The sequence below is a fragment of the Macrotis lagotis genome, chromosome 1 (assembly GCF_037893015.1).
Source record: "Macrotis lagotis isolate mMagLag1 chromosome 1, bilby.v1.9.chrom.fasta, whole genome shotgun sequence".
NCBI lineage: Eukaryota > Metazoa > Chordata > Mammalia > Peramelemorphia > Peramelidae > Macrotis > Macrotis lagotis.
Genome location: NC_133658.1, coordinates 378,002,693 through 378,027,510, shown reverse-complemented (window position 1 = coordinate 378,027,510; position 24,818 = coordinate 378,002,693). Strand labels below are relative to the sequence as shown.

The 24,818-nt window shown below is 35.2% G+C and overlaps 1 protein-coding gene across 1 annotated transcript in view; it reads left to right on the top strand.

Annotated features, from left to right (window-relative positions):
* Positions 1-18,437: 18,437 nt before the first annotated feature.
* TENM2 (teneurin transmembrane protein 2) overlaps positions 18,438-24,818 on the top strand; it is a 385,853-nt gene continuing 379,472 nt past the window's right edge. Inside the window, exon 1 of the mRNA XM_074212471.1 lies at positions 18,438-18,549. The gene's annotated coding sequence lies outside the window, so the exon portion shown is untranslated. The remainder of the gene's footprint in view (positions 18,550-24,818) is intronic.

Genomic DNA, 24,818 nt, shown 5'->3' with positions numbered 1-24,818 from the left:
CAAATGGTCAGTAGGTCCTGCCTAAATTTGAAAAAACTGAGCACCATTCAAAATTAAATAAAATTTCATACAATACCAAAATATAACATGTTGAAGAAATACAACAAAGCTATTAACAAGACCTTCTGTCAAATTATCTTTGATTCTGCTTCTCCCTTCAACCTCACTAAAAGATGCTTGTGAAACATTCAGTCTTTAAGAGTTTTACTTTGATCGTTTTAAAAGAAGTACAGTAACTAGTTCTCACTTGTAAAGAATTTGTTCATCTTCAAGTCAAAGCTAATAACTCTCATAATTTTGGAATCCCTTCTTTCATGGAGGTCTCTGATTTTTTACAGATGGGCATGCCTAGCAATAACTGATATTATACCATAATCTTCCTGGAAATTATCTGTAGGAAAGCTAAAATACACAATCATACAATACATGTGCTCCTTCCACCTTTTTAACAAACTTGATTTTAAAAATTGATGCTATTTTCCATTGTGAGTCTCCCTTTTTCTTTCTGTATTTGTTTACATTTTCACTCCTCTTGCTGTATCTTTCTGTCTTTTTCTATAGCAGTAGTCTATGCCTTTTTTTTCACTAAAGAATTCATATGTGTATTTTCCTTGAAAGCATCTAACACTGACTTCTCCAAGTTAACTTGTAGACTGTGTACTGGGAAAGATGACACATTAGTCAGTTGAGTATTGTGAATTCCTGTTGTTCCAGTCATAGGAATAAGATTCTTGTGGATTTGAGTTTCTAAAGGAGGCCCCAGTACTCATTATTATCCTTCAGTTCACAGTATGTGTCCAGTCAAATACAATCTCTCAGTCTGCTGATGTATAAATAAACAAAATAGTCGAATTAGGGATCCAGTATAACCTCCAGAAGGGGTTGTGTCATCTTCAGGGAGAGAGATAGAAATACTTAGGGGCAGTATGTATAGCAAAAGAAAAATGGGTGTTAGAGAGATTAGAGAAGGGAAAACAAGTGTTAGAGAAAAGAGATGTTCATGTCAAAACAATTATACAACAATGTATTTTGGGAATTAATTTAGCCTTTTAATAAATAATAAAGCAAATTTTGAAGAATGTACCAAAAAAGTATGAGTTGATGTCAAAAAAAAAATGATAGCTAGTTCTTGCAGTAATGACTTTTTGTCGAGGGGGAGGGCACCCAGTCAGTCTAGGAAATAAGAACCTTGTGGACTAAAAGATCATCATTTGTCAATCCTTTTGAAGCAATTTTCCTAACAGTTCTTTCAGTGCTAAATGCTTTTAAGCATCTGTCAGTATCATATAATAGCCTTAATGGGATAGAAAAAAAAAAACAAGTATTTACTGCATAAGAATGAACTGAGAAGCTTTCTCTTTCCTGGAACACAGTTAAAATGACTGCTCTGTCCATATGTAGATATCCATATACAGCTGCAAAATAATTGTTTTCATTTGAACTTCAAGTTTCTATAATTTTATGTATATAAAAATGATTTCAGTTGAAAAAGAGAATGGACAAAAATCTAACCACTCATATAGAGACAAGTCAATAAACAGTGTAATTACTAATTCATTCAGGAGCAAATATAATAGCTTTCTCAAGTGAAACAACGAAATCCAATAACTAACAGTTTGTCAGGGTGATAATAATGGTATTTGTATCTCTTTTAATTGGCTTTAACCTTTCCCTTCATATGTGAGCTATTAAAAAATTAAAGAGGAAAGTATTTAGAGACATAGATTTATGTCAGTGCATAGCTTACATGCTTTTAATGAGGTCAAGGCAATAAAGGTACTGAATAGTTCCTGTGGCCTAGGGGGGCCGGGAATGAATGACTGTCTTTTGCTATAGGTATGCCACATTTTGTAGTTTGTGACTGGGATGGTTGGGGGTAGGAGAGGGAATATGTGTGGCATATATGTCTATTTGCATGACAGGTATTTGCATTCATGTATGAAATTGTATAGCACATGAACCCTATCTCTGATTTTGTAATACCCCAAGGCACTAGAGATGTAGAACTGAAAGGAATATGGGGGATCATCTAGTCTCCCACATCAAACAGTTGAAAACACCGATGCCCAGAGAAGACTAGTACTTAATCAAGATTAAATACATCATAAAGTGACAGAGTCAGTGTTCAAATGTAGGTTCTTAGACTCCAGATACAATCTCATTGTTGTTGTTATTTCCTACATCCTTAAATTATCAAAATTGTGATTTTCACTTCCATTTATATTCTCTTTTGAAAGAGAAAATAAATCAAATGAACAAAAGTAGAGTTTTTGTTGAAAATCCAAAAGTATATAAATTAGTAATAGATTGATGATTTTCTTCCAGTGGTGAGAGTTTTTGTTCCTAAAAATATGTACCAAAAAAAAAAAAAAAGATCCTGGTGTAGAAAACATTTTTGTAGAGATTCTATCTCATGTATATCTTAGCAAGAGATAAATACTTAGAACCTTGTAGTAAACTCTAAGCTGTATGAGAAGTAAAGACCACGTGGGTTCAAAGCCTATCTCTTACATATATTCAGGTATGTGACCAGATGTTACTTGAGAGGCTGTTTGGTGCAATAGATAGAGAGCTAATCCTGGTATCAGAAAAAAACTGAGTTCAGATCTTGCAACAGGCACTTACTAGCTATATATTCCTGGGTAAGTCACATGACCTCATTTTCTTGATTTGTAAAATGAACATAATATTAGCACCCACATCACAGGTTTATTTTAAGGATCATATGAGATTGTATAAACTTTGAGATTAAAATGTCGGCTATTGTTATTATTAAAGGAAATAGTGTAAAGTGCTTTGCAAATCATAAAACCTATATCATTTTTGGTTGTCATCATTTTTTCTAGACAAAGTAACTCAATTCTCAAGGGCATATAGTAGATATTGTATGCCTTGCTAATAATGATGAAAACAGAATACCCTAGATAACTAAGTTGTAGTCTCTTTTAAATGTACTTGAAGTGGCAGGCTATGAGCAGCTGCCAATATCTGTCTGTATAAAAGAATTTTGACATCTATGGAATGCCATTTTGAAATGCTGATTTTCTACAAGTCAGCAATTTTGGGCACCTGATGAAGAGGAAAGGGAGAATATAAGGTGGGGTGGGGGGATGTGTAAAGAAACCACATGGCCTCCTTGTGAAATTCAAAAGGTTCCGGAAATGTAGCTAAACCTGAGCTATTAACAAGCTTATGTCATTATATGACTCTGGGATTGAGAAAACACATTCATCTTTGCTTAAGTCCTTGAGAGACTTCTTTGAAACCTTTTTTTTGTATATATAGGACCATGTGGGTGTGGATATGTAGAGGCTTCACCCTATCCCATCACTCTTTTTTCAGGAAAATAGAAAATTGTGAATCCCTGTTCCATCAACAGAGATAAAAGAAACAAGGGCAGATGAGTTCTTGAGAAAAAAAATATGATCATTTCTTTGGTCCCATATTAGTTTTATATTACTTTTCTCTCACTTGCTTTTGTCTCTTTTTCTTCTCCCCCCACCAAACCCCCCACCACCACCAGAAATAAAGGTTGAAACTGGACTGAGTCCCTGCCTCACATAACATGTGCAATGAAATTTCTACACCAAACTGCATTGCCTAAGAATAGAATTGTAAGGACATGCATGAATGCTGACTATTCCTAAGGGTAATGGAAGCTACATAAGAAAAAAGAATAAAAAAGACCAGAAACCTAGAGAGAAAATAAACACAAAAGAGCCCATGAGATAATGTGAATGTTTATGTATGTTTTCACTTTTAATTTACTAAAAGTATCAGCACTAGAATTTCCTTGGAGAAATATGTATGTGTATGTATTAGGGGAGAAGGGAAAAAAAGAGAGGGAAACGTCAAAAAGTGTTACCTTTTTCCCACAAGATAGCTACATTGTTTTTAAGTAAGTTTTATTAACAAGTGACAATTACTTTTTTATGATACATTTAAGATAGTGAATTATGAATGACTGAAAATACCCTCCAGCCTAATTGGGAACCATTATGTCTGGTAATTGCCACTGATTTCTGCAAACAGTCATTTTTCTCTGGCCTATTAACATAATTTGAATTTTTAATTGCCCTTCATAATTGTCTGTTGGAGTTAACAAACAGACCTATTCACTGAAGTGTTTAAGGCCAGCCCCCTTCCTTACAAAACCAAGGTTGCTAATCACCCAAGAACACTTGAAAATGTCAAGTCTCAAAGAGGAGCCAGGTTCCCCCCAGAATGGACTTCATGGACTTTATATTTGTCAATCTATTAATAGAACTAAAATTATATCTCTTTAAAGACCCATTTATCAATAGGGTTTATCACCCACCCCATCCCCAATATTCCTATCAGGGTCTTCATTTTTGTTCCAAAGCAATCTCACCATAAATAGAGAGGAGCACAATTTCCAACACTCCCCAGTCAGCATTGATTTTTTTCACTTATTCAGTTTACAACAATCAGCTGAAATTACTGAAAAGAATTTAAGAACTTGTTTTTATCTAATCTATTTCCCATAGGATTTCATGCATCTTATTAAGTTAAATGTAGGGAAGGAGGGATGGAACATTGCATTTGTGATTTTTTAATTCTTCCTGCCTTTGCCTCTCTGGAGGTTTCTCTATCAAGAGCCCTAAAGATGCCAAGAAGGGGGTGGGGGGAAGCTTGAAGAGAAACATGTTTCCATTTGGCTACTTTCAGGGATACCTGGAAAGCAGCACATTTCTTTCTTCTCCCTTCCCATGATTACACATTTGTAGTGAGGGATTTCTGGTCTCTCACTTGGCATGGTCCATTGGAATCTTTAAGAACTCTGACCACAGAGACCTAATTCCAACCCTTGAAACATCCATATTCCATACTGGCTTCAGACTGTGCTCTCCTCCCAACACCAGTGTGTTAGTTGTCATTTTAGGTAACTTCTATGAAGTATCAAAATTGCTTCCACATTTATTAGTTTTGAAATGAATGGGAAATGCTCTAGTAGATAGTTGCAGGCTCTAGCCATGAGTTTGAAATACTAAATCACAACCAATTCTCTCTCCACCAGTTTTTAGTGTCACAACATAAAACCATGACTGATCAATATATTGACCTGGTAGCTGGAATTTAATGACACAACAGAAGCCACAAAAATGCTCTATTATTGTAAACCTGAATTTCTGAATGAGGTGACTGACAGATTCTAACCTGTATTCAAACTGGAAGTATTGGTTCAATTTAAGATTTTTTTTAGGCAAATGTACCAGATAGGATATTTAAAAGATTAGCTTTGAGGAGGTCTCTCTCTGTGGTAGTGGATGTATGAAACTAAACCATTGTTTTCTGGCTGCAAAACTGTCGATGCTATTTATACAAATGCTTTTAAATAGATTCCTGTTTCTCACGGGCTTCTCCAATATATTGAGTGTGAGGATTCTCTCAATTCTTCACAACAAACTTCTGCTTGTGACTTCAGACAAGGCATTTGTTATAAAATCTAAAATAGTTCCTTCTCTTTCCTGACATTTTACCTTTTCAAATTGAAACTGTCTTAGCCTATTATTTCTCTTCCTATTCCCGTCTCAGCACATGGGTTTAGATATAGTTTATATGGAACTGTCATTAAAGTTAATTTTTGAAAAGTTAAAAGAAATTTCATAAAAGTTAAAAGAAATGACAGTGACCTATTAGTTTTTCCTGGCCTTTGTCACAGATGATTGTTTATGTGCAAAATATTTCAAACTAGTTTCCTTTAGTTAGACCACAGCACTGTTCATCTTTGCACCTGTTCTTTATATCTTTAAAAACAGAAATATAAAGCTGTAATGACAGATTGAAGAAAAATATCAGGGATAGTTTTTAAGGAGAAAAGCAAATAAGAAGGAATTTCAGACCTTTGGAAAAACTTATGATTAGTATTTTAAATGGTACAGTTTCAACCTTCTTTGGGATTCCTGCTATGTGTATATAATGTGCCATCTCTATTTCCTCCATTTTCCCAACCTCATCTGCATTCCCAGTTAACTGATGTATGCCTGGTTCACCTATGTAGAAATTGAATGGGAAATTGTGGGAACTACCAAAAGATGTCAGATGAATCTTTGCCCCAAGCCAACTGTTTATTCAGAGCACTCAAATAACAAATAATTTCACTGGTGATTTATTGTTTTCCTCTGTGAAATTCTTTTTATATATCTATAATTAAAAAGGGTGCAGAACAGTAAATCGGTACCTGTCATAAAACATTTGTTAGCATTGAAAACTGAGGCATTGTAGCTATTAGAAAAGGAAGATAAAGAGCCTAGAAAGAACCCAATTTTTAAGGGGATTTAAGGGAAAAAAATAGGAATATTTCATAGTACTTAAAACAAAACAAAACAAACACATAAGGGGGAAGAAGACTAATATTTTCCATTGAATTTAGGGTCTGATCTCTTTTACATTTATTTGTCTAATTCCTGTAAACAATGAGGATAAAAGAATCACATATTTCAAAATTTTTAAGGAACTTTGGTGGGTGTATTTAGTCTAACCTCTCCTCAAAGAATTCCTAAAGCCCCACAAATCTTCAAAGAAAAAAAAAAAAGACACAACCAGCAAAAGGTTAACTGGGCTTTACTTGAATACCTTCAGTAAGAAGGAACTTTCTATCTCCCAAAACTTCCTTTTCCATTTTCCAATAATTGTTAGGAAGAGATTTTGATGGGGTTTTGTGTCATTTTTTTAAATTAAGTCAAATTTGTATCTTTGGAACATTCATTCATTGTGTCTAGTTCTGTACTCTGGGGTCAAACATAACAAATCCATTCCATCTTGGACAAAACAGCTATCCTATCCATGTGCTTGAAGTCAGATGTTTTGAGACTTCTTCTCTCCAAACTAAATATCCCTAATTCCTAGAACTGATCCTCATGGGAATGATCCTCAAGGCTCTTCACCATTCTGATCTTTGATATCTTTATAATAAAAATAGATTTTCCAGTATCAAAAAAGCCTTTTATAAAAAGATTTTACTCTATAGAAGGAGAAAAGTCTACATAATTTGCAGTTGAAGAAAGCATTTTTCTAAACATAGGTAAGGATTATGAATATCTAACACATATCATTACTATCTCTGGCAAATCTGCTTTTCTAAAGGATAGAGAAAGCAGTAGGAGACCATGTGAAACTTAGTCTAATATTATAGATTGAAGGAACAGCAGTGAAAAGGGGAGGGTTGAGCCCTAAATTTAATACTAGGCTCTAGAGGTGTTTGATATCCTTGGTACATTGTGAGGTGAGAATATAATGGTGATGTTTATTTTTTGGGACTGATGTGTGTCTAAGAGAGGGAGAAGACTGACTAGCAGTAAACAATTAATGAATTTTATGCATTTATGCATTTTAATCATGAAAATAACACCACACATATTGTGCAGCTATATCTAGGGTGCCATTCTGTAGAAAATTCCTTCAAAATGAAAATAGATTAAATATAAACAAAGTGGTTCCTAGAGCACCTTTATACTTCTCATCGTTACTCTCCTCCCCCAAATTAACTGAGAAACAGATACATCAGCCAACAATGCAGGAGCCTCATTAAGCTTCCAAACAGTGCTTGGTCTCACAAGAGAATAACATTTTGAAGGAGACAGAGGGAAACAACAGATATAATCAAGAGAAAGAAAAGACACCAGAATAAAAGGAACATCAATAAAATATACCACGCACCATTAAGGACTACCACAAGATAAGATACTAAGTCTAGCAGTAAAGATCACAAATGAATTAATGTCAGAAAAGGATGTTCAGTCTATCAGAATATGTCAGATTGTGTTGAAAACCACGTCTGCCTAGGGAACTGTCAAGGCTACCCAACTCTCTATTTGATTGGTAATTATGCCAGTGGCTCTTAATGCTAAGAGAGGACTTAGTACATCACTTTTCCTTGCAGGAAAAAATCCTTAGTCATTTGAGAAAGCAAAGACAATGTAGCCAATGAAGCATACTATAAAACTGAGGAACAGTTAATTTTGGGTTTACAAATGATAGGACCAAAAGAATCATGCTTTTGTTGGACACTTCTATGGCAGACCTCTAGGTCCTTAGATGATTAGGGTCTGGTTCAAGTTCCTACTATTTCTAGTCATTTAAAATGCCCCTTTCATCTCCAGAAGGAAAATGGTAATTCAACCAAAGTGTAAATAAAACCAAAGAATTTCTAATAAAAATTAGGCACTGGACTGAACCTGATAACTCCTACTGAGTCATCTAGTGGTCCCATCTGATGTCTGAAAATATGGCCAGAGGCTAACCCAAAAAAAATCATGTAACTATGATAATATGACAGAGATGGCAGCATGACACAATGCTGGAAAAAGCACTGACCTGGAGAAAACAGCTGAATTCTAGTCCCATCTTTCCTACTAACTTAAGTTTGACTTAAGTAAAGTCATTTGAGCTCAGCAGGCCTCATTTTGCTTCTTTGTTGATAATGATAATAATAATAATAATAATAACAATAATAATAAATTGTTGTTATTATTATTATATTTATATGCAGTACCTGTACCAGGCATCATACTAAATATATTTTTTTTCTTGTTTGATCTTGTTTGACCCTAGGAGGAAGGTGTTATTCTTGACTCCATTTTCCAGTTGAGGAAACTGAGACAAAGAAAGGTTAAATGACTTGCTCAGGGTCATACAGTAATTGAGTTAGATTACCTTTAAGGTACGTTCTAGCTCCCACATGGTAAAATTCTGCAATTATATGGAAGGCACCATACCCATCCTATTCTTGCAATGAGAATTTCAGATGTCAGAAAATTTGGAAACTTTTAAAAATATTGAACTAGGAGACATTGGAAAAATCACAACTTTAAAATCACTTAGGATGAGACCTTTTACATAGTAGTCTCAAATATTTGATGAATGAATTTGAAAATGTAGCAAAAATTTGAAATATTTTTATTTTTTAGGATTAAAGGATCCTAGGTTTTGAAATTAGAAGATACCTTGGAAGCCATCATGTTCAATCCTCTCATTTTATGGATAACCTATAGGGTGATTAAGTGGAGAGACAGTAAAGGTCAAAGGTGGGAGTCTAACCCAACTCTTCTTGACTCCACATTCAGGACACCATATTCTTAAGTTATTTTAACTGGGGTAATTCTTTTTCACTTAACAGCCTACATAGGACTCTCCTAGGGAAATTCTCTCTGTTTCTATTTTCTCTCTCTCTTCTTCTGTCTCTGTTCATTTGGGTCTCTCCTTTTTGCCTCTTTTTCCATCCTCCTCTCCACCTTCCCACATTTTTTTTTAGATTGTTCTCCCCTGCAGCAAGTGGGTGTGTAGCCTCCATAAGGGTTTAGCTGCTTCCTTTTATTTATATGTCTGTAATCATCATAATAAAAAGAGGACAATAAAGCTTTGAGCACTGGATTCCGAACAGCAACCAGGAACATGGTATTGTCTTAAAAATGGAGTGTCACCTCTTGGACTGAATCCCAGGAGCAGCCTTTGAACCTTTCCTTGGGCTATCAAGCTCAGATGATTTGGTGCCCACTGTTTGTTTTGTGTTGCCTTGCTTCAGATTAGAGTTGAGGAATGATGGAAACAGCAGTCATCTACTTTGAGCCACCCTTTCCCGGCTAGATATCTCTGTTGACTGATTGAATTTTTGACAGAAGAGATACATATTAGCCATATTCATTCCTGTTCAACTGACTGGTCTGAGTTGTCTAAGTCTCCAGGTGGCTTTAGTTATGACTTATAACTTGAGCCTGGCATTTGGGGAGAAACTGAAAAAGTAGTATAAATGTAAATGTAAAAGATACAGCTCATCCTGTCTTTTGAAATTGTTGGTGTGAAAAGAACTCAACGGTGTTTTATTTAAACAAGGTCGGCTTCGACCTTGATTGACTTGCAGTAAATTGCCTGGTACAAGAGGCAAAAGAAAGTGGATAGAAAAATGGCAATCAGCACCAAATGTTTCCCATATTGATTGACAAGCACCAGAGATGTGCTAGAGTAAGATAAATTGGCCAACAGGGCCCATCTTGACAGCTCCTGAGATGGGAAAATTGTTCCTGTTAATTTGCTGCTGGAACCTTGTCATTTATGGGGATATACATGTGAGTGTCTTCTAATTGTGTAAACAAAGCTCAGATTCCTATGCGGCATATTTCAGTCCCAGTTTGGTCATTTTGGGTCTGAATCTCTCAGAGATGTGTTTGTAAATGGCTTTCAGATTGGAAAGAGGGAAAACTCTGCACCTGCTTTAAGCTGGCATTTTAAACTGAAATATAGTAAATTATTTGGCAGCCATTCGATATTCAACAATAGATTTCAAGCAAAACCATGTGCATAAGAGAGCTACTTGCTCCCATGTTTCATTACTCTATTCCTGCATATTGGAACATTATCTACATTAGCTCACCCCAGGTTTTTGTTCCTGGGTTTCTCTTTTTTAGTGCATATGTCATTTTCAATCAGTTCTGGGATCCTGAGTAGGAAAACACCTAAAAACCTCATTTCCCTTCATATAATTTTTTTCTTTGTATTTTCTTTCAAAGAAACAGGTTATCTCATTTCTATTTTTTTTTTTCTTGTTAACTCTTGTAGCACACTATCTGCTACCCCCATCTCTGGACTACTTTATGGAGTTAAAAAGTCTATAGGCCACTGTCCTACAATGATTTTTTTTTTGGAAGTGGTTATGTTTGGATCAGAGGGCAATGGATTGCCAAGTGAGACTTTGTTTGAGGTGCATCCTTCTCGAAGTAAACTTTTAGTCTCATTTTCCATCTTGTTCTCAAATTAAGTAAAAATCTATTTTTAATTTAAAGGTCTGCATAGAAAGAGCAGTTGCACAATTTTTGAGACTGATCTTTCTCAAGCAGAAAGCCTCAAAGCCACATTCCCATTGTTTTTTTTCTTTTTTTCTTTTTTCTTTTTTTTTTTGTTCAAGAGAAATTTTACAGATCATTAGTTCATTCTGGGAATGGACCAGGAGTAGTATTTCTTTTTCATTTAACACGACTGTATGAAAAATAGCTCCTGTGCAGACACTATAACTTCATAGATCCCACTTTAATCACTCTCATTAACATTGCACCTCAGAACGATGTATTACTCTACTCTGGACTAAGATATAGTGCTTTTAACCTTTATCAAAGTGTTTTCATATGCATTATCCTCTTTTATTATCATATTAACCCTTTGTAGTTGTTCTGTTGTTTAAGTCATTTTCAACTCCATTTGGGGTTTTCTTGGCACTAGAGTAGACTGGAATTTCTTTTTCCAGCTCATTTTATAGATAAGGAAACTGAAGCAAACAGGGCTAAGTGATTTACCCAGTTAGCTAAATGTCTGCGTGCACATTTGAACTCAGGTCTTCTTGACTCCAGGCCTAGCACTCTATCCATTGTGCCACCTAGCTATCCAATAAGGTAGGTAAAATAGCTATCACTTCTCCTTTACATAAAAAATTGAAGTAAACAGAATTTCACTAACTTGTCTAAGGTCAAGTGTGTCAAGTTCACATTCTTTCAGTGTATCACTCATTCCTTCATTGAATAACCATTTATTAAGTTCCTGTTATGTCCCAGATATTGATAGCACAAAGACCAAAATTGACTTGGTCTTCAAAAAAAAGATGTGTCTACTGTGGAAACTTTAGTGGGGCATAAGAACAATACAATTTCAAGAGATGGTGAAGCAAACATTGTTGATAGGGACTTGGGTGGGTGTGTAGCAACTTTTCTAGCGATTCCTTTCCTTCCAGTTCTTTTGACTTGAATTAAATTGGTTTTAGAATGGAATGAAAAGCAAAGGATAAGTTCTCCCCATGGGCATCTAGATGGGCATAGTGCATAGACTTATCTTTCTTAATTCAAATCTGGCCTTAGACACTTATTAGCTGTGTGACCCTGATCATATCATTTAACCTTGTTTGCCTCAGTTTCTTCATCTGTAAAATGAGCTGGAGAAGGAAATGTCAAAGGGCTCCAGGATCTTTGCCATGAAAACCTCAAATGGGATCACAGAGAATCAGAAATGACTAAAAGTTCTCCCCAGGCTAAAGTCAATTCTCAATAGCAAATCCTATGTTGGATCCAGGGGTAGGTGCACCTTTTCAGCTCAGGGACTTCTACAGCTACAGTAGTATACAAGATTTTCAAATGATACATAAATGAAAATGAACCATTATTGGCTTATTCCTTTGACTGGAAGTTCATATATTTCCTTGATATTTTGAAAGAAGAAACAAGTCTCTATGGACCTTTCTATCTTTGAAAGAGAATGGCATGATTTAATTTTGTTTTGTTTTGTCTTTCTGTCTTAAGGGTAAAACATAGGGTTAAATCTGGGCAGGCTTAAAAACTGGATGAGTTTCCCAAACACATTTGCACCTGCATTTGCGGATTGTGGTTGCATAGGTTGACCTTGTCAGGGAAAGGACCGTGGACCTAAAGCAGAAAGGGATCTCAGTGGCCCTTGAGTCTAATACCCCATTTTACAAATGAGAAAACTGAAGCTTAAAGAGATTAAGTGAGCTTGCCAAGGACACATACTTGGTGAGTAGCAGAAGAAGGATTTGAACCTTAGTTCTCTGATTCTTCAGGATGTGTTCTTTCCATCATACCATACTGCTTCAGGAAAGGGAAAAACTACTCTTGGGATACTTATTTTCAGAGAAAAGTTCCTAAATCTTTGCAGGGAGCCAAAGGTCACCTTGAAACAGAATCTCAATTGAAATTCTACTACCCCTTACCCCAACTTCCCCTATACATTAACTTGCAAACTTGTTAGTTCAGGTACTGATACTTTAAAACTTGTCTTCATTTACATACATGTATAACTCTTGAGAAGCAAAGAATTTGATTTATGAATTTGCTCAACTAGGAAAGTACAAGTCAGCAGGAAAGCTGGCCTCTTAGCCATGGTCAGTGAAACATATGGACTGTTAGGCAGCCTTCATCCATACACTGTCTACAAAGCATGGGGATTGTTTTCAGAATGCTCAGGTGTTGTTTATATGGTGCCAAGAATCATTTAGAAGATTGAAAACAGATGAAGCCATAAAAAGTTGCTACCACAAAAAAGGGGTGCTCATATATATATATATGACTGTGTTCACACACATTCACACATACATGCACACACACACAGACACACACACACTCTTATGCTTAGAAATGTACAATATATTTGGTTGACAAATAATTATATGGACATATATTCACAGTGAGACCACATGGTCAGGACTCATTAAAGGGACCATTTTGTAGATGAAAAATCTCTCCTCAAAAAATGACAATGAAATATGAAATCTCACAGGATCTTGAGGTGAAATTCTTATTAAAGGTAGTAGAGAAGTGGGAAAAGGGTACAGCTATGTATTACTCATTCCTTCCTCCAAGACACAATGCAAATTCTCTCAAAGATCTATTCCCTCAAACATCAAACCTCCTCATGTAGAGAATTGATCTTGTACTTCCTGCTTCCTTTTTGGAGTCCTGGCCTCTGGACACTAGAAAGCATAATAGTCAACTTATCCAGTTATTTTTGTTAATTCATTAGTGAATTTTGTTAGAGAAAACATGTTAGAGACTTATTTTGGAATTATTTTCACATTGTGCATTTATTGTTATTAAGGATCCCAATTGGGGTGGCTAGGTGGCACAGTGGATAGAGCACCGGCCCTGTAGTCAGGAGATACCTGAGTGCAAATCTAACCTCAGACACTTAATAATTACCTAGCTGTGTGGCCTTGGACAAGCCACTTAACCCTATTGCCTAGCAAAAAATAAAAAACAAACAAAAAACTAAAGGAAAAAAAAAGATCCCAACTGGGATCCTGACTTTTAAATAACAGCAAGTACTTTTATAAGGAGTGGTATCATGGCAAGAGTAGTAGCTCTAAATCATGGGACTGAGGTTTGAATCACAACTCTGCTGGTTTTGCAGCATCATAGAAAATTGGAATTGGAAGGAATCTCACAACTCATTTAGCATTGGCCACAACTAAGCTAGAAATTCTTTTACAACCTCCTAGACTTGTGATTATTAAGTCTCTACTTTTAAATGTCCAATTGTGGGTAAATCCACAAACACCTGAGACAACTCAACTGGAGGATTTCTCTAATTATAAGGAAATTTGTTTGGAGGTTGATATGGATTTTTTCTTTTTCTTCTCTTATTTTTTATTTTTTAATGATATTTTATTTTTCCAAATAAATGTAATGAAAGTTTTTTTTAACATTCATCCATATGCATATGTATATTTTTAAGTTACAAAGTTTCCTTTCACCTTCCCTTCTCATTCCCCTCCCTTCAGTCAGGTTAACATTATACAAACATATTTTTTGATAAACATGTTTACAGATTAGTCATTTGCAGTATGAGGAAATAGATAGAATTAAGGGAAAAGATACATAAGAGATATTTTTTAAAAAGTGTTCATCAGATTCCGAAGGGTTATTTTGTTTGTTTTTTTATCCTCTGGATGGAGAGAACATCATCCATAGCTGGTCTAATACAGTTGTCTTAGCTCTCTGAAATGCTGAGAGTAGCTGCTTCATCAAGGTTGTTTATCTAACAATGTTGTTAATGTGTACATTGTTCTCTTGATTCCTTTTCCTTTGCTTGGCATCAGATCCTATAACTCATTCCCTGCTTCTCTAGAGACCCACCATTTATGGGTTTTTTTATGGAACAATAATATTCCATAACTTGTTTAGCCATTCTACAATTGATGGGCATCACCTCAATTTCCAGTTCTTTGCCATCACAAAAAAGAGCTGCTATGAATATTTTGGAACATGTGGGACTTTTCCCATTTTATGATTTTTTTTTCTGGATATAGGCCTAGAATTGGAACCTCTGGGTCAAAGGTAATGAACAGTTTTATTGCATTTTGGGCATAGTTCTATATTGCTCTCCAGAAAGGTTACATCCCTTCACAACTCCATCAGCAATGCATTAATGTCCCAATCTTCCCACAATCTCTCCAACATTGATCATTTTCCCTTTTTTCTCATCTTAGCCAATTTGATAGGTGAAAGATGATACTTCATAGTTGTTTTAATTTGCATTTCTAATCAATAATGATTTGAAGCATTTTTTCATGTGATTATATTAGCTTTAATTTCTTCATTTTAAAACTTTTTATTCATATCATTTGACCATTTATCAATTAGGGAATGACTTGTAACCTTATAAATTTGATGCAATTCTCTATATATTTTAGAAATGAGACCTTTATCAGAACTCCTAGCTGTGAAGATTGTTTCCCAGCTTTCTGCTTTCTTTCTAATTTTAGCAGCACTGATTTTCTTAGGGCAAAACCTTTTTAATTTAATATAGTCAAAATCATTCATTTTGTAGTTTATAATGCTCTTTTTCTTGTTTGATCATAAATTTGTTCCCTTTCCATAGATCAATAGAGTATTTCTTGGCCTATTAATTTCTCTGTGGTGTCACCCTATAGGGCTAAATCCTGTACCCATTTTGACCTTATTTGGTCTGAACAGTAAAATCTAAATTGACCTCTTATACCTTCCTGTTATTCTATATATTCTTGCCTGTAAAGGCAAATTGGACAAGTTTGATAATTCTTTAACATCATTCCTTACCAGATACTTGAAGATTTCCTTCAAATAACTTTTTTTTTTCAGATTAAATGTTCCCAGTACTGTAAGTGATACTTCCAGGATCTTCTACATTCTGGTTGCATTAATCTGGGTGAATACCTCCTTAATAGCCTTCCTAAAAATGGGATACTCTGATTGGAACCCAGTACTACAGATATAATTCAAGCCAAATTATAGTGGGACCATTAATTCCCTAGTTCTGTACATTATGGTTTTTTTTTTAATACTTCTTCATAGTGTATTTGGACAGCTAGGTGACACAACAGATACAGTGCTGGACCTGGAGTCAGAAGGATGCATCTTCAAATTTGCACTCCATCACTAGCTGTATAACAACAACCAACAAGTCATTTAATCCTGTTTGCCTCAGTTTCTTAAAACACTCTAGTCACTTTATCAAGGGAATTCCAATTGCACTCAACCAAAATGATTGAACAAAACAAAATAAATAAAAAAGCAAAACATTGCATTTCCTTTTTTTTTGGCTACACTGGCATTGTATCTCTCATTTTGAACTTTAGAGTCATCTAAAAAAATTCTATTTCTTTTTCAGACAAACTGCTGTCTAGCTATAACTCCCTTACCTTTGATGAAGTCTTTTATTTTAACTAAAATGTTCCATCTTACATTTGTACTCTAGATGTCTCTGGATTCATGATATCAATAATACAAATTCTCCCTTTGATAGTGCAGATTATATCTCATCCGTGATACTTATCTAGAGTGGCTCTGACCCATAATTAATCCATAGAGAATCTATCCAGTGTGTTGAAGGTCTTTCTCAAGGGCTCTTAATCTAGTATCTGGGAACTTGGTTTTGTTTTTTTAGAATTTTGATGACTATATTTAAATATAACTAGGTTTTTTTAAAAATCCTACATATTTTATTTTATTTTATCCACTCAAAAACATTGTTCTGAGAGAGGTTCCTTTGGTTACATCAGCTTGCAGAAGGAATTCATGAATCTTTTGACATCCTATGGGACCAAAGCAGTATTTAGGATCCTATTAGTTATTCCTTGTTCTCATTTCATGTATCCCACATCCTTTTGCTAATAATGTGTTTTTGGGTTAATATTCTTTCCATCATTTATTGTGCAAGTCATTATTTAGTAATATGTTATAGACTATTTATGTCCATCATATGTCTCTCATCTGAACTGAGGTCAATTATTTTGATTCTTTAGTGACTGTCATATTGTCATATAGTAGCAAAGGGAAAATATTAGTCTTTTAAAAATTGAGTTATTACATAAGGGAGAGCTCAGGATTAAAAACTTTGTGAAATTTCCAAATTCACTCTAGTTGATTTTCTTCAAATAAATTCTGAACTCAATTTATTATCCATGAGTAATACTTGTGGAAGGCACATATGCATTGAGTAATCTAATAGGCTGCCAATCCAGCTCCATGCCAGTCTGGACAATGTACATTCTTTATTCATTTGTTCTTTTCTATAAATTTTACTACCCTAATCTTTTTCAAGTAGTCATTGATCTCACTGAGGAAACTCCAGAGGATCAGGAGAACTTTCCCTACAAAAGAGCACTATTGAATCAAATGCTCCTTGGATTCTCTATCCTATTAGTTATTCCATGACTTGGAAGGTATGATGGGTATAGAAAACAGTGAAAAATGAACTGTTCTCTTCTCATATTTTCATTAAGGATGCCATTAATATGTTAGTGGAAAAGACAAAGATTTTCTAGGGATAGGAAAGTAGAATTATGAGTCAGAAATTATTGATGTCCTTTTGATTGCCTTTTTTCTAGTGAAATTTTCCATGATTTTAAAAATTTGAACATTTACTTTGACACTTTCAAAATTCCTTTGTTTCCCCAGACTGATTTCTTCTGTGTTTTTTATCTGATTCACCTTCCTCCCATCTTCAACTTCTTCATTCCTATCTTCTTTAGAATTCTGAATTTATCCCTATTAACTTCCATCTTATTAACTCCATCCTATTTTTCTGGCCTGCTAAGAGATTTAAAAAATTCTGTTTTCCAGTTTGTTAGCTATTTCTGATCATATTATCTGTAAAATTTAATAAATATGCCATCTAGCTCTTTCACCTGAAAAAAATTGTTAAGACCAAGGACAAATTCCTGTCCATTAGCTTGCTTCCTCAAAATTGTCATGAAACTGTTCATTTTTACTGTTTAGGTCTAATCATTTAGTCATTTTCAAGTCCTCTTCACTCATAATTTAGCCTCAATAATTCTTGTTGAATCAACTACCAAGCATTTATTAAGAAATGTAAGCACAGTGTTGCACAGATCATGAAAAATATCAAATGATTTGCTGGAATCTAGGTACACCTTGGTTACAGCATTTCCCTCTTATCTACCAAGCTTGGTTATCTTGATGGTAAGTCCTTTTACCTCTCTGGACCTCAGTTTTCTTATCTGTAAAATGAAGGAGCTAGACTAGCAAGCTAAGATTCTTTCCAGCACTAAATCTTCCCCCATCTATCCAAAGTCAGTCATAGGATTTAGAAATCTAAGAGGCCTTAGAGAAAGTCTAATGCCCAACCTGCACTTTTTTTTTATAATTCCTTGATTTATGGAGGAAGGGCTGAACACACATAGGATGGCATTATACAAAGGTGGCCCATTAATTTGGAGTGGGTGCCATTTAAAAACAAAACTGATTTAAGAGGGAGGATTAGTAACGTCCCTAGTGTTTAGGTAGGTAGCTAGATATTGGGTGCAGTGTTTTAGCCCCAGGCAGGGTGGAGGCAGAGCTTCCAAAGATCGGAGCCCCTCCCAGTTCTTAGGACTTCTTATAGTCAGAAATGCTCTCCCTCCCCCTCCTCCTCCTGAAGTTTAACTAAGGGAACCAACTGCAACAGATTCCCAGCTCTGGTGGAGTGCAAAATGTGAAACTGAAAAACTGTTAGGAAGCTCCAGGGGGACTGATCCTGAATACACCGGAGATGAGGGTAAGACTTTGATACTGGTTTTGAAGTATTCTGACAAGAAGCACCTGGGGCATGATATATGCAAAAAAGCAGATCCCTAGTCCTACCGCGGTCCTTTTGTAACTTCAGAAATGAAACCTGATTCTCTTAGATTGCAAGGAATCTGTCTCAAAGGGTTGCTGTTTTCAGTTTGATTGCAAAGAGTTAATAATAATTCCATAGCGCCGGATTAAAGAACTTGTGTGATATATGTGACGTTGATGTGGTTTAGTAAAAATATAAAATAAAATAAAATAAAAGCTAAATAATTTCAATTCCGAATTTTCTCATGTTCATTCACAAAGGTGTGATCTTTCCCACCTACTTGCAATTCAGGGTGCATGAATCACTAATTGTTGCACAAATCCCAGGAGATCGTCTTCTCTACACTACCTGCCTGTAAGGAGCAAATGCTTGAAACCCATTTATGGAGAAATGTATCATTCCCTTTGGAAGTTTTCATTTCTCAACTTGGAAATTATTTTGATTGGAGTAAGCCAAAGCTTTACCAGAAGTTGTTTATCAAATTGATTGTCTTCTTGTTTGGGGCAGGAGAGAATTCCTAGAGCCAATTTGATTTCGGTTTGTCTGCTCCCTACCTAATTCAGATTCCTACTATGTGGTATGTTTTTTATAAGATAAGCCACTGTGTTAATGCAAGCATGCATAGTCATTGATTTTTTACAAGATTTCAAGGAACAAATGTTACATGTCTCTGCTCCAGCTTTATTTTCTTTGCTAGAAGTTGTTTATGAAAATAGTTTTTAATAACAGCTCTTCAGTGGGACAATCAGGGTATCTTTCTATAACAAGAATTTGATAAATATTTGTTGAATGAACGAACCAATGGTGAAAGTTGATTCAAATTTTAGTCTGTTTTATTTATTGGCTTTATCTATTTTATGACAGTGGATTCCAGAAATAAGACTTTGCCTTGAAAAGCTCTGCAGTCTATCTTTAGGTGCAAATGGATATGAGAACTTGAAGGCAGAATTTTGATTGCAAATGGATAAAAAAAAAATCCCAAAGTGTAGAGCTTTCTTTCTTTTAGCTATTAACATCCTATGGTTCAAGATTTACTTGTGCCACCATGGTGGCAGCAAAAATGCACCTTCCATTTGCCTGTGGACTGAGACAGGCCACTCATGAAAAAATAAGAAATTTCCATTCTGTCCTCCATCATCCTTCCACAGCCAGGGATTCTTAACCTGGGGGTCCTTGATAGATGGAGAGGAGAGGAGAGGAGAGGAGAGAAGAGGAGAGAGAGAGAGAGAGAGAGAGAGAGAGAGAGAGAGAGAGAGAGAGAGAGAGAGATTTATCACTCTTTTTCAAGATAATTGATTTCCTTCATGATCTTATGTATTTTATTTTATGCATTTAAGAACCTTGTTCTGTGAAAATGATAGGTTTCATCAGACTAACTACCAAAAAGGGACCTTGAAATAATGAAAAAAAGGTTAGAAAAATCTGTCTCATGTAAGAAGCAAGGGTTATATGAGTGTTCAAGAGCAGCAGGGCCCCCCCAAACAGGCCTGTGCTCCTAAGTTTTTCTTATTTGAATTTAGCTGAAGTCAAAGTACTTTATCACAAGACTGAAGATTATATTTGTAAAGCTTAGGATTTTAAGCTTCAGAGTGATGCCCAGTGCATGTACCCTGATTAAACCTACATTATTCTGCCACTTGGTAAAAGGGTACAGAGAAGATAGACACTTTAGCCACTTTCACTTGTGTCTGCATTATAAAAAAAATTGTTGCTTTTACATTCAAAAATTCTTCTCTACTTCATTGCGTTTATACTTTTCATTAAGAGGCTGATATTTAAATCACTCAGGAAAGAACTCTTATTAAGGAGTATGAGGATACTGAGATTTCAAGGATGTTTCCCCGAAATTTTTGTGTTACTCTTATGTGTTTTTGTAACCATTTAAATTACAGAATCCAAAGAACCAAGTTGAGCTTAATACATTGTCAAAACTCACTGTAACAAATGATTGTTTTCTACCTATGAAGATATCATTAAGCATATGCCAAGCAATCAGCTCTCAACTGTAATAGGTTCATGGAAAGAAAGGCATTTTCTAATCATATTCAGTGGTGTTTTTCCCAAGACAGCAACAGCTTTTATAAAATGATGGTTATATCTCCTCATTATAGAATCTAATCTCCCCAGAAGACATTCAGCAGCTGCAAAACCCTAGCATCTTTTAGTTGTAAATTGTTTTTTATTATTTATCCCCATTTAACTAAAAAAGAAAGGGCCATCAGATGATTTAACAAGACAAAAATTTAGTGGTTTTAACATTTGACAGCAAGCAATTATTATCCCATGCATTGATCTCTTTGGACCGTATTTTCATCGTAATACATGTTTTTGGCTTTCATGCCTGCACTGTAAGTTTCCTATGATTTTTAGAAAAATAAACCTGCAATATTGGCTGTTTTCTGTCTTGTTTTACTCCATGAGTAGGTGTAAAATTTTGAGTTGCATGTGCTTTTTGTAACAGGTAAGAAATTGCAACATTAGATGAAAAGGAATGTGCCTAGATAAAAAAGCAAATCAAATTCAAATTCTTAACCAATTTACTAAATATAAAAGCAAAACAGACTAATTACAGATGGGAGACATTTTTGCTTAAGCACTAGATATTTTGATTTTCTGGTGTACTTCACTGTTTAAAAAGTATTACAGTTTCCAGATTTTTAAAAAAAGTAGCTATGTTTTTTGTTTGGATATTTGGAGAAATTTGAAAATAAAATGGTTCTGATGAGTTTTAGCATTTACTCATAGGCTTCAACTATAAGAGAACATCCAGCCATTTTGGAGATTTCATAAACCAATGGGCATTTCTAGGACAAGACATTCATCTCAAATGAAATCTAGTTGAGAAGTGATTTTCTCATTCATTCACTTACACAGATAGAGACCACATGCTCTTTTTTTTAAAGTTACATTTCCATGCATAGTATGTTAGAAAAGTATCTATCCTTTTTCATGGTGGAGTTACTTGTTGAGTTTGTCAAGAAAGCTCTTAAGTCATTTTCCCTGCTGTCGACTGTTTCTGTCCCTAATGGGAGGTCACACAGACCCAATTAAGCAACTGTTTATTTCCATGGATAATATCTCAACTTTCATTTTACCTATTCTATGTAAACTGAAATTGCAGATTTGAGGTTTTCTATTTCAGTCCTCAGCTTAAGGTCTTAAGCTTTGCAGATATAAATTAATCTTCAGTCCCTCTGATAAAGTAGCTTGACTTCAGCAAAATTCAAATGAGAAATATTTCTTATTTATTGAGTTCCCCACAAATAACCACACTCCTACCACTAATAAGAACTGTGGAACTTGTAATGTAGCAATTCTGTATTTCTAGGTTTAAAAAATAATATTCCTTAGATGATGTTTGTCTTATTTCTATTATATATATTTCATCCAATGTGCAAAAAACTATAAAAACTAAGTTCTTTCCATGTCTTCTATCCTCTTCATTTTCAAAGTTCTGAAAATATTATTTTATTCTTAAGTATAGAAAAAGATATATTCAAAAGAAGATTTTCATCTTCTGTCTCCCTGTCTTTGTCTTTTTGTCTTTCTCTGTCCCTGCCTCTCAGTGTCTATCTATGTCTGCCTGTCTGTGTGTCTCTGTCTCTGTCTGTGTGTGTCTCTGTCTCTCTTTCTCTCTCTCTCTCTCTCTCTCTCTCTCTCTCTCTCCCTCCCCAAAACACACCCCTACAAATTAACCATGCCTAAGGCTTAAAAGAAAATCAGGTCAAGCTGAAAAAAAAAATCAGCCAACATGACTAAAATTAATTTACTACACTGTTCTATTCCTTTCTCTTCCCTTTGTGATACATTTGCATGGGAAAATGGGTTTGCAAGGGAATTTGGTGTTTTTGTTTTGTTTTTCCATGGCAGCAAATATCTATACATTTGTCTGTCCAGATTTTAATTCTGAAGTATGTCCAGCTTTTTCCTTAGTCCAGTTGCCATATTGAACTTTCTTAGCTGTTTTCTCTAAATCACCAGCAGTTAAATTCTAGCAATGTGTTTTCCAGTGATGAAAAGATCAGTTTTTTTTCTTTGACCCTCCATCCCCACCTCAGAAGGAAATATTTTTTGATACCACATCAAGTATTATTTCTATCCAGAACCATAAATGTTGAACCTAACTCTAAGGAATTTCAAGGCAAAGGTCGCCATCATTTTGAATCACATGGACTGGGAAAATACTACAAGGCTCTGCCACTAATTTGTGTAACCTCAGGAGGAAGCTTCTTTACTTTTCTGTCCCTTCATTTCCTCATCTTGCAGATGAGAAGATTGAATGAGATGACAGCTAAGGGTCCCTGATCCTGTTCTAAAAATCAGTGATTTTTGGTATCTTTTCATTTCTTCTGTTATGCCTTTCAAACTTGGTTATGTGACTGCTCAGGTGGTGTGATAACTATTAGGATTAGATGAGATTCAGTTAGCACAGGATTTTCTTTTCTTTTTCTTTCTGGTTTCTTTTTTAAAGATGATAATCCAGTAAACCTTAATAGGATAGCGGAAGTAGACAGTGGGGAGGAGCTGGGAAAAGAGTTCAATGAGAAGTATGATATACAAAAAAAATAGTAATAATAAGCCAAAAGCAGATGCTTTTGCCTGAGAACATCTATACCATTACCACAATCTTGATATTGAAGGTCCCATAAAGTGGTTCTCCCTGATTAACTTCATGTCTCATTTTTACAAAAGAATTAAGACACTAAGGTTACATCCTGATAAATTCGATGTGACTCAATACTACAGAATTAAGTAGAAAAGAAGATAAGGATGCTGAGGCAAATGAGAATGTGAGGCCAGAGGATAAGAAGTTTAATATTCTCCTGTTCTGAATAGGGCATCCCTATTTGCATATGCAAAAGAGAAAAGGTCTTATGCTATGCCCTAAGGGTCTGTTTACTCAAAGAAATTTGTGGAAGCCCATGGCATTTCCAGGATACCCACAGATTTGAATTTATTTTGAGCCACTCTCAACAACTCCAGCCACCCATTTGGATGGACTGCCCAATAAGTAGAGAATAAAATTGAACAACTGTTTTTATCCTAAAGTGGTTGAGATAATCTTTTTATCTACAATGATTTGGGGATAGGCCTGAGGGACAGGAGAGCAGTAAGACTTAACAGAAGTCTTGTAAGAGTAATGTATCCTCATCTAGGATTAACTAGATGTGTTTTAGATGGATCATCGTTTTCTTTTCATGGCAGGTATGAACTATTAGGAAAGAAACTCCACCCAATGAAATCCTATTGTGCCCAAATTTAGCTGTTCTAAAATAGGGGGCAGGAGCCCTTTAAAAGTAGGTCAACATTTGCCAGATCAGAGCTAGAAAGAGGCAACACGGCTCCTTAATCTGATTGCTGGGCAAGAAGGTGAGAGTAGCAAACCACCCCCACCCCACCCCCTTCTATTTTCTGCCTAATCATTGACAAGTCACACCCTGTTTTAACAAATGAGCCAAAGGAAAGCTTCTTTACCTCCCAGGTGAAAATTAATTATTGTTTGCAGGGTGCTTTGAGATCCTCAGATGAAAGCAGCTATAAAAGCAGAAAGGGTTATTATGTTGAGACCAGTTATAATCTCCCATTTAGTACTGGAAACTGCTTCAAGCTGAAATGCTGAATCCTGAAACTGAGGTTGCCTAAATATTACATTTCCTATAATTAATTTGAGCTTAAATTTCAACACAGTGACATGTTTCTTTTAAATAAAGTTAAGTCCTCTAAGGATGGATGAGTCTATATGGGTCTCAATTTTCAGCTGGGAGCTAGACATTTTTGAGCTAGGTGGAAGGGATTAGGACAAATATATCAATGATTTCCGAAGTAGAATATTAGTACCTTCATTGACCTCTGACCTTTCATGGTCTCTCCTGTCTTGGAGAAGAGTAGGTAAAAAAATCATAAAACCTTAGAATTTGATATGAACTAGTTTAGCCTACACCAATTCAAGAAATCCTCTTGTGGTATTTTTGACATCTGATCCTCTGATCTCTGTTTAAATATGGGGAGTTTCTTTGCCAAGAATACCATTCTATTGTTGGACAATTTCTTTATTAGAACATTCCTTCTTGTGTTAACCTGAAATCTGCCCTCTTGTAGCATCTATCTATATAGGTCCTGATTTTGACCCTAGAGCAACACAGTACATATTTATTCTTTTTTTTTTTTTTTGGTATTCCAGCCCTTCATGTATTTGAACATACCAG